The sequence below is a fragment of the Oryx dammah genome, unplaced genomic scaffold, assembly GCF_014754425.2.
Source record: "Oryx dammah isolate SB20612 unplaced genomic scaffold, SCBI_Odam_1.1 HiC_scaffold_22, whole genome shotgun sequence".
NCBI lineage: Eukaryota > Metazoa > Chordata > Mammalia > Artiodactyla > Bovidae > Oryx > Oryx dammah.
This window is the reverse complement of record NW_024070206.1, coordinates 16,915,043-16,929,507: the sequence shown is the minus strand read 5'-3', so window position 1 is coordinate 16,929,507 and position 14,465 is coordinate 16,915,043. Positions and strand designations below refer to the sequence as shown.

At 39.5% G+C, this 14,465-nt stretch overlaps 1 protein-coding gene across 5 annotated transcripts in view; it reads left to right on the top strand.

Annotated features, from left to right (window-relative positions):
• Nucleotides 1–14,465, top strand: part of SLC14A2 (solute carrier family 14 member 2) — a 506,126-nt gene that overhangs the window by 2,681 nt on the left and 488,980 nt on the right. For 3 of the 5 annotated variants that reach the window (XM_040264572.1, XM_040264569.1, XM_040264574.1), the window contains exon 2: nucleotides 10,467–10,595. The gene's annotated coding sequence lies outside the window, so the exon portion shown is untranslated. Of the gene's footprint in view, nucleotides 1–10,466; nucleotides 10,596–10,618; nucleotides 11,543–14,465 lie in introns of those variants that run through there. The other 2 variants (XM_040264570.1, XM_040264571.1) reach the window with 2 other exon arrangements.

Sequence of the window (14,465 nt, the reverse complement as noted above, 5' to 3'; positions counted from 1 at the left end):
GGAGAAAATGTGAGGCGAGGAGAAGTGAGAAGTAGGGAGTGGTTTGCCGAGAGGAGATAACTTGCCTTGGGTAGCAGTCCCATGAGCTTTGCCCAGACCACCTGATATAAGATGTAGGTGTGTGCATGTGTGCTAAGTTGCTTCTGCTGCTGCTGCTGCTGCTAAGCCGCTTCAGTCATGTCTGACTCTGTGCGACCCCATAGATGGCAGCCCACCAGGCTCCCCCCGTCCCTGGGATTCTCCAGGCAAGAACACGGGAGTGGGTTGCCATCTCCTTCTCCAATGCATGAAAGTGAAAAGTGAAAGTGAAGTCCCTCAGTCGTGTCCAACTCTTAGGGACCCCCTGGATTGCAGCCCACCAGGCTTCTCCATCCATGGGATTTTCCAGGCAAGAGTACTAGAATGGGGTGCCATTGCCTTCTCCAAAGTTGCTTCAGTTGTGTCCAATTCTTTGCAACCCTATGAACTGTAGACCACCAGGCTCCTCTGTCCATGGGAATTCTCCAGGCAAAAATGCTGGAGTGGGTTGCCATGCCCTCCTCAAGGGGATCTTCCCAACCCAGGGGTCAAATCTGCATCTCTCACGTCGTCTCCTGCATTGGCAGGCAGGATCTTTATATAGCACCACCTGGGACGCCCAGGAGATGTAGGTATTGAGGCATAATTATGGTCCTGACCATGATCAAAACAAGGTGAGAACTGGGGGCTGGCACTCAGTGCTGGGTTTGGAGACCACTCCATCTCAAGATCCTGTTCCCCAGTATGCCAATACTCCAGCATCCTAGCATCAGGGGGCCCAGAACATCCCCTGGTGGCACGAACTGTCTGGCAGCTTGGAGGGTCAGAGACCTGCATTACCTTTCATCTGCAGTGGGTGATATTCTCATGTTAACAGGCTAATGGTGTTTTAGGTATGAGGTGTACAAGTATAGGTGGCATAAACTTGGAGCCAGTGGATGTGAAGGATAGGCTGGAATGTTCTTTTATCAATTACCTGACAAAGAATCTTTAACAACTTCATGTTGTAAGCTGCAAAACATTTTGTTATAGTCGACCAAATTATCTGGAGATTGAAGGAGTAGAAAGAGCTGGACATTGGCATTTGTTGAACAGAGTAATATAATGAGGGCTGTGGGGGTTAAACACAGAAGTAAAGAAAAGGTCATTGCCTTTGTGGTGCTTATGAACCCTTGATGGAAAAATAGATTGAGTAGGTGCCATTCAAAGACACAGGACTAAGATCTCACTGCTTACATTGAAGCTAAAATCCTAGCACTAGAGAACCAATTCTATGAGCTTATAAATCATTTAAATCTTTCATGTATTAAAAACGTGAAGGTACTGTGGAATACATCAGAGAGCAAAGCCTTAATATGTAGATTCCTGGCTGGACCTATTCATTAATTTATTCCACAAATATTTAAGTGATCACTTCATATAAGTGAATCCTTGAGATCTCAGCAAAGGAATCTGTTATAGAACCCCTCTAAGGAGACAGGGATATGGGAAGAGAGAGGGACCTTCCCAGAGAAGAGCTGAGAGGAAGAGCCATGGTTTAGAGCGTGGGTGCTGACTCAGACTTCTACTTGTAGCAGAAGGACCACCATCAAAGTGTGAGATAGGAAGACAATTTGGAGAGGCTGGAGGGACAGAAAGACCATGGAAATAGAGGAGCAAGATGTATTGTTTTATCTACATATGTGACATAGTAGTCATTCAAAACAGAATTGATCTTTGTATCAATGTTTAGAAGACAATTCTAATAGGCCAGATAGGGATAAGATTAAGTTCTGAACTTCCCCACAAAATATTCCATGTGGCTTATGCTAGTCACTAGAGAACATACTTTTCTGAGAGGCTGTGACATGAGAACTCTCAATGAAACAAGTTCCAACAATAATCCTTTGGGAAAAGATTTAGTACAGGCACATACACACACAAACACGAACTTAACTTTATAAGGACCCTTGTCTGTAATCCTCCAAGGCTAGCCTTAATAGTCAATAAATTGTAAACAATTTTATTGCATTTTATTTCAACTTGAAAATTCCATGATTATATTGTTTTTATAGGCCTTTCTTATTTATAATTGTATGTCTGTGGCAATTTACTTATTTCCTAGGCAGTATTACTTTCCTTGACCTTGTGTGTTTTAAGGAAGGCTGAATTGCTACACTTCAAAGACAAAAATAATTTGAGCAGTTGAGCACTATAAGCAGCTTCTGTGATGTGCAGATTTGGGGTGTTCTTCAACTCAAGTTTCATGAAGGGGTTTTGCACATACATTGAGCTAATACTGAGGATTCTGAGTTGATTAATTATCAGATCAATAATCTACAAACTGTGAGTATGCAGGAAACCAGAGACTGTTGGCTTTTCAATCCATTCTGGAAATAAGGGTCTTTAAGTGGACTTTCAGAGCGTTCTAGTTCAGTGAGTCAATAATTCCCATCATATCAAAGAAAATGTATTACCTCTATAGGTCATGGAATGCCTGGGGGATATTCTTCAGTAATCAAGTCCCCTGCATAGCAGATTGTGCCTTAACTTCACAGTCTGCTCTGGGACTTAATTGGTAAATAACACAGAGTTGGGCCCATTTTATCTACAAGAGATTATCTGAATGCTCAGGCGAAAATGGTGAGGCTTTACAAGTCTTTCAGACAGGAGAGAAATAAAAGAGTCACTCTGGGCAAAGATTCATGTGCTATTCTCTGAAGTGAATATTTCTATACTTTAATTGGAAGAAAGAAAAAATAATAAGGATGGAAGAGAAAGTTAGGAGGGATGGAAGGAAAGAGAAAGGAAAATAAACCTAATGGTGTGTGTGTGTGTGTGTGTGTAGTTGAAAGTCCAAAGTTGATATCAGCATCTAAAATGGCAAGTTTATCCATAATACTTCATCGAGTCAAAAGTTTGAACAGCAGACTTCAAACACTAAAAAGAGAATTTTTGGTTAAGAAGTTGAGCCTGCTGCATGTAAATATAGACAGAATTAAAACTGGAACATGGAGCATTTGTACAGACCTAAGAGGCCTCCCAGGTAACTCAGTGGTAAAGAATCTCCCTGCAATGCAGAAAACACAAGTTTGATCCCTGGGTCAGGAAGATGCCCTGGAGGAGGGCATGGCAACCCACTCCAGTATTCTTGCTGGGAAAACCCTATGGACAGAGGAGCCTGGAAGGCTATGGTCCATGGGATCACAGAGTTGGATACCACTGAAGCGACTGAGCATGCATGCATGCAAGAGACTCATACGTTTCATGACAGAAATTATTCAAGGATAGTTGGAAATACCTGTAGTATTGCCTTATACAAACAGACAAGCAACAAAAACCTGGCAATGCTCAGAGTATTTCTTTAATAATAACTAACATTCGCAGAGTCCCTTAGAATCTACAAGGTATTTTATAGCAATTACCGCAGTTAATTTCCACAATAACCCTGTGAATTCAAATATTACACTTCTTATTTTACAGCCAAGGGAACTGCTGCCCAAGAAGGGAAGGTGGCTTTTCCCAAGGTCACTCAGAAGTCAGTTATAAAACTGGAACCCAAAGCCAGATCTTTGACTGTAGACTGTCTGTCCAATCTCAGCCTCTCTGTCTTCATAGCCATGGATCCCTCTGCAAACAGCTATGTCTGTAACAAGGTAGAGATGTAACTATATGGAAGGCAGAATATGTTCTTGACACAAGCTCATGGGCACCTAAAGTTGTTCTTTCAACCAACATAACAAACTTGAGCTTGAAGGTCTAGAATTTCAATATTTTTTTAAAAAGACAACTAAAATAGAGATAGCGTTTTTCCCTTAAGTACAATCACTTAATGTATTTCTAAGAAAGAAAGTGAAGCCGCTCAGTTGTGTCTGACTCTTTGCAAACCCATGGACTGTAGCCTGCCAGGCTCCTCCATCCATGGGATTTTCCAGGCAAGAATACTGGACTGAGTTGCCATTGCCTTCTCCAGGAGATCTTCCCGACCCAGGGATTGAAGCCAGCTCTTCCACACCACAGGCAGACTCTTTACTGTCTGAGCCACCAGGAAGTTACCTATTTCTAACTTTCTTCATAGTAAAACTTTGTCACAATAGTTAAAGTATGAAAATAAAACCACAGGTCAGGTGTGACTCTGGTTGTGGACATTCGTTGTCTGAGAGATGTTAAGACAGGGTGAAGGCAGTACAGGTAGCCAGCTAAAGTTGTTACAAGATCCTTGGTGTAAGACCTAGGGTCAGGTTCTGTGAGGGAAATGATGATGAGCAGATCACAGCCTCTGCTCTCAAAGAAACCAATGCTCTATTGAGAAACACACCCGCACAAATGGAGAGAGGAGAAAAGGTGGGGGAAGTGAGGAAGTTTGTGCCCAATTTGAGGATCAGAAAATGTGTCAATTTTTCAACCACAGGGCTTGTCTTGGAGAACAGTGAACAGGGAACCTGGAGAAAGAGAAAGGCTGAAATGCCAGACTGAGAAGTTGGATTTTATGCCGAGAACAGTATATGTTGTGGTGATGATAGAGTGGGAGGAGGGCATAGTGAAAGTGCTATGAAAAGGCACAGATAAGAAAAGGCACATATAGAAGGAGTCCAGAGAATCAATCAGATAGAAAGAGCTAGGGAGAGACCTGTTGGGAAGATATGATGGTATTCCAAGGTGAGATAGTATGAACATGAAATACCAATAAAAGTCAATTACTATCATTATGATTTTGACCATTATTTTTAATAAGAAGCATTTCCAGGACTCCCTCTGAATTGCTTTGTGGTATACTATTTTAAATGGATTTTGAGAAATACTAGTGCCTCTGGATATTGACAAGTGTTTAAAAAGAAAAAGCACCTGTGATCAAAGTGTACAGAATTTGTGGGTGAAACCAAGTCTTAAAACTTTACAGCAGAATTTAGGAAAGAATTTAATATGCAAAACATACATTTTAATTTCTGAAGGATGATAGAGAATGCTGAGTTTCCTAAACACCTTGACTAATTAGGATCCCTCCCCTTCTTTTTGCAGCAAGACATCTTTCACTATTAACACCCTGAATCAAAGATTAGTTTTGACTGGAGATAAGAAAACTAGGTTCTGGTTTTGTAGAGACTAAAGGTGTGACCTTGGACATCTAGGGGCCTCAATTTCCTCATTCATCTTGCTATCCTAGTTTGGTCAAGAAGATAGCAGGAGACAGTAGTGGAAATATTGAGATAGTTATTCATTCGACTTCTCAAGACAGTTACCACTTAGTGGCCACCATGCCCACTGCTCTTGAGACAATTTGCTACATTTCTCTAAAAGCTCAGGAAATTACCTTCTGGAAGCAAATTAAGCATTGGGCTTCTCCCTTAATTTAAAGTATACTGCAGATCATGTAAGCATGAATGTCTCAGAATGGCAGACATGAAAGCCCAACATAATCAGACATCTTCCTTTTCATTACTGCATATCTCACCTCCCCAGATAATCCTTGCAGGTAACCTCCAAGTGTTGTCCAATGTCTCATGGCTTATTGAGTCTAGGGAAGGATGCTGAAGTTTTATGCTAAGACCTAAGATCTACAAAGTAGAAATGTTCAGGAAAAAATGGCTATTTTAGACTCCCAGATCAAAGTAAGTATCACTCCCCTCATGAGAGAGTATCACTTCTCTCAACTTTAACACAAATTAAAATAGAGCTTTATTTAAAGAGGTAATAATCCAAGGGGGTAACTGTTTTAAAAAGCAAAGGGAAGCTTTAATCATATATACTGACTGTGTGTGGCAGTGAAGGAGGCATCTTCTAGCTTATCTAAATATAGTCTGGTGGTCTACAGAGGGTTTCATTTTCAGCTAGCCCTTGGTTTGCATTTTAGCTCTGCTACCTACTACCTATGTGACTTTAGCTAAATTATTTAAATTCTCATCTGTAATATGGCACCTAACTGGATGAGATTGTACTGTGTATAAACTAGTATAAAGCTTGGAAAGCAGTATTCTACATATGATAAGTATTCAATAAATGTTAGTCTTTTTATCACTATTATTTTATCATCAATTCAGTTTCCAACATTCCCCAACACAAAGGAAGAAACAAAGACTGAGATCTGATGTGACAAAAATCTGCTTAAGAAATTTTACCTTCCAAGATAACTGAAAATATTTTCCTTCCTCCCCCTGCCCTGCATGAGTTATAACTTCTTTCTGATACTGTTAATTAGAGAACAGAAACATCAGAGAAAGTCTATTTCACTTTGACTTGTCTAGGAGGAGCTTCCATGACCTCCACCTGGGTTCAGAGGCCAAAGTTAACCTTTATTATAATACCAAGTAGTCTATTTGCAAACCACACAACTGATATACTCTCTAAGGGACCGCAGCACATGTGGGGGAAATGCTGCCTCTCTCTTCTTAGTCACCTGATCCTGGCCAGGGGCTCAGCACACAGCATCTTCCTCCTACAGAACAGCAACCAATCTTAGACCAAAACAACAAAAGAGGAGAGCTGCATGGAGTTGAAGGTATAGAATGGAGTAATTTGCAGGGTGCAGCACAGATATCTAAATTCCATATACTTTCAGATGATATTTTTGTATCTTTATGGGGAAGCTCTGATGTTGAGTAAACAAAAATTGTGTATTTCCAGTTGGATCCTGTATCTCTCTTCAAGCCACCTGCCTCTTCTTCTCATCCTCTTCTTTTTCTTAAAATTTCCTCTTCTTAGTCTTTGTATCTCCTTTCAGGTCTCCCCTCTGTCTCCTCTTCTTTCTTCTCCATATAGTTATCATCATCAACACTGTTGACTTTCATTCAGCACTTACTATTTGCCAGAAACTGCCGTTCTTAATATGCACTACATTTTTGAATCAGTTTACAAAAATGCAACTTATAGAACAACATACTTTCTTTTTTAATTTATTTATTTTAATTGGAGGATAATTGCTTTGCAATATTGTAATGGTGTTTGCCATACATCAGCATGAATTGGCCACAGGTATACATGTGTCCACCCATCCTTAATCCCTCCTCCCACCTCCCTCCCTACCCTATCCCTCTGGGTTGTCCCAGAGCACTGGCTTTGGGGGCTCTTCTTCATACATCAAACTTTCATGACCATCAAACTGGTCATCTGTTTTACATACGGTAAAGTACACATCTCAGTGCTATTCTCTCAAATCATCCCACCCTCACTTTCTCCCACTGAGTCCAAAAGTCTGTTCTTTGCATCTGTGTCTTCTTTGCTGTCCTGTATGTAGGATCATCATTACCATCTTTCTAAATTCCATGTATATGTGTTAATATACACTATTTGTCTTTCTCTTTCTGACTTACTTCACTCTGTGTAATAGGCTCCAGGTTCATCCACCTCATTAGAACTAACTCAAATGCATTCTTTATTTTATAGCTGAATAATATTCCATGTGTATATGTACCACAACTTCCCTATCCATTCATCTACCAATGGACATCTAGGTTGTTTCCATGTCCTAGCTCTTGTAAATAGTGCTGCAGTGAACATTGGCATTCATGCATCTCTTTCAGTTCTGGTTTCCTTGGTGTGTATGCCCAGCTGAGGGATTGCTGGGTCACATGGCAGTTTTATTCCAAGCTTTTTAAAGAAACCCCACATTGTTCTGCATAGTTGCTGTACCAGTTTGGATTCCCACCAACAGTGTAAGAGGGTTCCTTTTTCTCCACATCCTCTCCAACATTTATTTTTTGTAGACTTTTTGATGATGGCCATTCTGACTGGCATGAGATGATACTTCACTGTGGTTTTGATTTGCATTTCTCTAATGAGTGATGTTGAGCATCTTTTCTTATGTTTATTAGCCATCTGCATGTCTTCTTTGGAGAAATGTCTGTTTAGGTCTTTTGCCCACTTTTTGATTGGGTTGTTTGTTTCCCTGGTATTGAGCTGCATGAGCTGCTTGTATATTTTGGAGATTAATTCTTTTCATTTGCTCTTATTTTCTCACATTCTGGGGCTGTCTTTTCACCTTGCTTATGGTTTCCTTCATTGTACAAAACCTTTTAAGTTTAATTAGGTCCTGTTTATTTATTTTTGCTTTTATTTCCATTACGCTAAGAGATGAGTCATAGAGGATCTTGCTGTGATTTATGTCCTTGAGTGTTCTGCCTATGCTTTCCTCTAAGAGTTTTATAGTTTCTGGTCTCATATTTAGGTTTTTTAATCCATTTTGAATTTACTTTTGTGTACAGTGTGAGAAAGTGTTCTACTTTCATTCTTTTACATGTAGTTGGCCAGATTTCCCAGCAGCACTTGTTGAAGAGACTGTCTTTTCTCCATTGTATATTTTTGTCTCTGTTGTCAAAGATAAGGTGTTCATAGGTACATGGATTTATCTCTGGACTTTCTATTTTGTTGCATTGATCTGTATTTCTGTCTTTGTGCCAGTACCATACTATCTTGATGACTGTAGCTTTGTAGTATAGTCTGATGTCAAAGGTTGATTCCTACAGTTCCATCCTTCTTTCTCAAGATTGCTTTGGCTATTTGGGGTTTTGTGTTTCCATACAAGTTGTGACATGTTTTGTTCTAGTTCTGTGAAAAATACCTTTGGTAGTTTGATAGGGATTGCATTGAATCTATAGATTGCTTTGGGTAGTATACTCATTTTTACTATATTGATTCTTCCAGCCCAAGAATGGTATTTCTCCATCTATTTGGAAACAGCACACTTTCTGAACAAGAGAAAAATAAACCAAAAGGCTGGTGCCCAAAGGCTGAGAAGTCTTCAATGACAGCATTTTGAAGTGGGTCAAGTTTAGATATGCTTCATGCATCTCAGTGGAAATGGCTTTTCCTACAGCATAAGGAGGCAGTGTAAATGGAATTTGTATTGTTACCCCAATGCTAATATATTATTTTTCAAATGGTGAATGCACTTGATTATGTATGCATGTGGATTTGATATATCCACTTGAAAACAAACTTAATATTCTTTTAAATAACTTATTTTAATTAAATTATATACTGGAATTCATTCTTGTGCATATTCCTATAATGGCATTCTTCAATAATTAGCCTGGGGTGAAAAAGCAAAAAGTGAAATGTGGTATTTATTTAACTTTATATGTGTGTGTATATATATATATATGTATATATATATTTATGTTCCAACATAGATCAAACTTTTGCATATATGTTATTTTAATTTTGTGTAACACACATGTCAATATTATTTGTGAAAACATACCACAAACCATATTCCCTGGACTTAGTTTGCACACTGCAAGAAACTATTGCAAGTCTATGTGATAGGAAGTGTGACTATATTATGGTTTTGAAGACTATATTTAGATTTTTGAAGTTCAGCAGAACTGGTTTTTAATCTAGGCCCTGTAATTTCCTAGCTGTGTGATCCTGGGCAAGTTCTGCATAACGTTCATCAAATTTCCTCCTTGGTAAAGATGGGAGTAATAATAGCCACTTTTCACAGCTATTGTGAAGGTTAAATGAGAAAGTGTATGAAAAGGCCTAGCACACAGTACACATTCAGCAAAAGCTAGCTTCCTTCCTCCAGCATGACTTCCATTTATTGTAGTAATGGCCCACAATCTATATCTCTACTTTTATCAACATTTATCTATATAATCTAACATATATATGTGCATATGTGTCCATAAATACAGAGGTATATATGTGTATATGTGTGTGTTCATACCCACACATCTATCTATACCCATATAAGCAATCATGCTCATAATAAAACACACGTGTGTACCACCCCACTCTATACCTTCAGCATAGAGTCAAACCTAAGGAGGTATGAAATACTCACATATACTCACTTTAATTCACAGGTCACCTTCCCTAGGGGGTCAGATGATAAAGAATCTGCCCACAATGCAGGAGATCTGGGTTCTATCCCTGTGTCCGGAAGATCCCCTGGAGCAAGGAATGGCTATCCACTCCAGCATTCTTGCCTGGAGAATTCCATGGATAGAGGAGCCCACTTGGCTTCAGTCCATGGAGTTGCAAAGAGTCAGGCATGACTGAGTGACTAACACAACACACACACACACACACACACACACACACCTCCCTGCTTTGCCTTGATAATAGTACCTTGGGTGCCATAGGTGTATGCTAGCTCCATCTAGTGGAGGCTCCCACTTTCTGTCCCATCGTGTTTCCTTGTGCTGCTCCAGCCATTGCCCAACTCACCATTTTGCAAGCTGCCTGCATCATCATTTGTTTCCCAGGTGGTGCTATTGGTAAAGAATCCGCCTGCCAGTGCTGGAGACATAAGAGATACAGGTTCGATCCCTGGGTCAGGAAGATCCCCTGGAGGAGGTCATGGCAACCCACGACAATAGTCTTGCCTGGGGAATCCCCTGGATGGAGGAGCTTGGCAGTCTACAGTCTGTAGGGTCACAAAAAGTCAAACATCACTGAAGTGACTTAGCATGCTCCATCATCCTAAGAAACAACTATACTTAAAAGAGTCCCTCTGTACTTCTATTTAGGCCTGTTCCAGTTTTCTTCTTGGGTATTTCTGGACACGAGTACATATCATTGAAATATTCCCACTACCCACAGATAAGGAAGAGACTTTGGACACCTCAATCCACTGGGCCAACAGGGCATGAATGACTGTGAGTACATGAGTCATTTCTAATTCCATGTCTTTGGGATCTAGAAGGAAAACTCTGTATCCTATAATGAAGGGTTCTTACATAACTAAGTTTAGGACTACTTTGTGTTTACACAAAAATATGCCTCAGACCAACTATTCAAAGAAATGAGCTGGTTTTGGTTTTCCTTGACTATGAAGGAAGCCAGGTTGTTTGTAGAAATTATTACTGCTATACATTAGTTAACCGTGGAATTAAGTCCTCATTTCCTTTAGCTAGTGGATTTAATGCACCCAAAAGATTAATAATTGTGGAGAAAACCAGGTCGTTAGATCAATGTCTATAAAAACAATTTGTTTTTCAAGTTCTTCAACACATTGAAAATTTTATAGGCAGATGGAAAATATAGTAGTGGATGAGGTGAGGAGCTCTAGTTCAGATATTGTTGGTTGGTTATTTAAGCCAAAGAACTAATAAACTCTATTAAAAATGAGTCATGCCCTTATCAATATTCTACTGAAATGGTCAGTTTAATTGTCATCTTATTTCAGTTGTCCATATAACAACAAAGCACATACAAGTTGAGTAGGGGAGGAATATCAACTTGTGGTCCCCACTTGCTTTCCTTTTGCCTCAAATCTTGGCCTCAGGCCCAAGCACATTTGCATTAGTCTAATGGAGTTTTTCACTGCTTCACATCAGTTAGACCAATGCTATTGCTGAGTATGTTACCTACAGGTTCAAAAAAAAAAAAAAAAAGAAAAGAAAACCAAAAATTGGCAGAGCCTTCTTCCTAAGAGTCCCTCTGCTTCCAGGATGAAAGAAAGGGTGTTAGTAGAGAAAAGGTAAACAAGAGTGGCAGAGAAAGGCAAGATAAGATTCACTGCTGGAACAGATTTGGCCTGAACTTTCTACTACTAAGTTAATAAGTCAAATCTTATGAAAGAAGACAATAATTCAAACTAGAGGTAAGTAGATTGTTCTACTCTCTTTGTGTACCGTAAATGAGAATTGTATGAATTTACCCAACCTGACTCACATTGTAAGAACATAACTTGTTTGGAAGGGTTAGGTTTGTTTTGGCAAAGGTTGAATGCCCCACTTTGCCTTCCTGTTCTTTTGTTTAAGGGGCAAATGATGCTCATTTGACATATCTTGTGAGAAATCGGCATCTCAGTTTCTGGGCTGGAAAGATAGAGGAGGAAATGAAAGCACCATGTTTTCATTAGGCTTGAAGTTACTTATCTGCAAAGAGGTTCTTCACCAACTGAATGTATTTGTCCATATTCTGCCTCTCAGTACAGCTGCCTATGTTATAATGTTACATTTTGTATCTAATATTTCTTGCTACTGTTTAGAAATCATTGTGCCTACATTGGTCTTCATCAATAATTTTATGTAACATAATCCATCACCATATTGGATGCTGGGGCAAGGAGAAGGGCATTACTTTGTCTTTCACCTGGTGTTCAGACCACTCTCTCCTATTGATTTCTTGGCTTGTGTGTTCATTAGATGATGATTTGCACTTTTCCTGTATTGTGTTTATCCAGATTATGTTTCAGATGCACCTACAACATATCATCATTAACAACAAACATTTATTGAACTCTTATGGGCTGTGGATAAGGCTCCAGGCTAGGTACTAGGGACAAGATGAATTTAATGTGATCCCTACCCTGGAGAATTTTATTATCTAGTGCACCATGTTTGTTTAAAAAAAAAAAAATTAATGGCCTACACCCAGTGAATGCTAAAGGCAATAAATGCTCTTGGAGTTCAGGGAAGGGAGTTATTGGTGTGGGCTGGTCTGGTCAGGGAAGGCTTTATACATGAGATGAAATTTGAGTGTCTTCATAGAGGACGAGGATATTTTTATGGGATACTGAATATAATGAATTTCTGTATACCTCTGTAACAGGTTAAAAACAGTACTGACTGTATCCTTATGAGATCAGTCAAGATCAGACATGTTCAGGGTAGTATGGCTGTAGTAATTCCTATATCTTTAATACAATTCCATTATTAGTCATTTATGAACTTCAGACAGACAATCAACACTCACCCATCTTTCTAAAAAAATATTTATTTACCTGGCTCTGCCGGGTCTTATTTGCGACGTGCAGGATCCTCCATTTTGTTGCAGCATGCAGGGCATTAGTTGTGGCCTGTGGGATCTAGTTTCTCAACTAGGCTTGAACCTAGGCCCCCCACAATGGGAGCCCAGAGTCTTAGACCACCAGGGAAGTCCATCACCTGCTTTCTACAATACTTTTTTGCAGAGTTTTATTGTTAATAGCCTCACGTACCTGATCATATACACCAGGGAAAAGCCAGTCAGTCTGTCAACTTTCTCATTAAGAGGTATCTGGGCTGTTTGCTGAGTTTTAAGATTGTCTTTTTCTTTGCCTACAACTTGCTCTAGTTTGTGTGAGTGAGGGAAAGTCACTTGGTCGTGTGTGACTTTCTGCAACCCCGTGGACTGTAACCCTCCAGGCTCCTCTGTCCATGGGAATTCTCCAGGCAAGAATATTGGAGTGGGTTGCCGTGCCCTCCTCCAGGGGATCTTCCCAACCCAGGGATTGAACCCAGGTCTTCCACACTGAGGGTGGATTCTTTAAACTGAGCTACCAGGGAAGCCCTTGCTCTAGTTTTTTTTTTTTTTTTTTTTCCTGCTAAAAGCTCTAATAAGGAAAAAAAAATGTGGTGGTGGAGGGGTGGATATATTTAATGACTTCTTGAAGCAAAGTGAATTTCAAGATAATAGATTAGGAAAGAAAAAAAAAAGAATGACTTTCTCATAAATGTTGCTGTGCTAATCTTTAAGAAAACTCAAGTTTGACCTTGGAAAAGATATTAGTTCCCCAAGGGAAATATCCATTTATGAGCCATTGTAGGGCTTTTCTTCTATAAGAAAGAGACGGTCAGACATTTCTGAAGATTGAAAACTTTGCTTATTACTTTTGGGGGACTTACTAGTTCAGCTAGATATTTACTTCGACTTATTGACAGAAAGCTTGGCAGGAAAACTGTCCGTAGCCAGCAGTACCAATATTCTAAGGACTAAGCCCTGTGACTTTCCTAATGCCAGTTCTCTTTCCAGAAGGCTCTCTGTGAATTATGTTATTTTTGAAAAAATCTGTCTTATGACTTATTTTGGTTTTGGTGGAAAGAGAGGAAAGGAAGAAATGAAATCCATATTTTCTTCCTTTTGTTTCTTCATGTGGTGTTTACTTAGGGGACCCCTGTGGCATACATAATGTAACATTGCCCCAACCTTTTGTGTTAAACAGGGGAGAAAGGATGGATATTTACATACTCTAAGATAAATGGGTCAGAGAATGGAGTAGAGTTCTTTTCTATGACTGTTCTCCTTAATCTGATCAAGTGGTAATTGGATTTAAATTTTCTAATTAAATACAATTCAACCTTTTTCATTTTAGAATAGCATCTGAGGTATAATTTGGACAGATATTCGGTGAGTGTGAAGCATAAATATTTAATCAGGGATATTCCTTTCACAAGAAGCACCTCTATGTTCCTTTCCCAAGATGGTTGGATGTGTTCATGGAGGGTTTACACACCATGTGGAGGGAGAGGGAACTGACCTGCTTGTTATCTTCCCTGCTGATCACAGAGTGAGGCTGGTCTGTTCTGGTTCCTGAACACATTGTACTGGTGTCTGCCCACTATGGCTAATCCCACCTTGGTTTTATGTCATTTTTTGTTTGTTTGTTTTGGTGGATCCTGTGCTTCCCTCACACCATCAAAATATATTGTTACCAATATAACCATGGAGAAGTTTCTGTACTTTTTTTTTTTTTTAAATCCTACTCATCTAACCTAGTGTTGTAGGGCTCATTATCTTCATGTTCACCCCACATTAGAGTC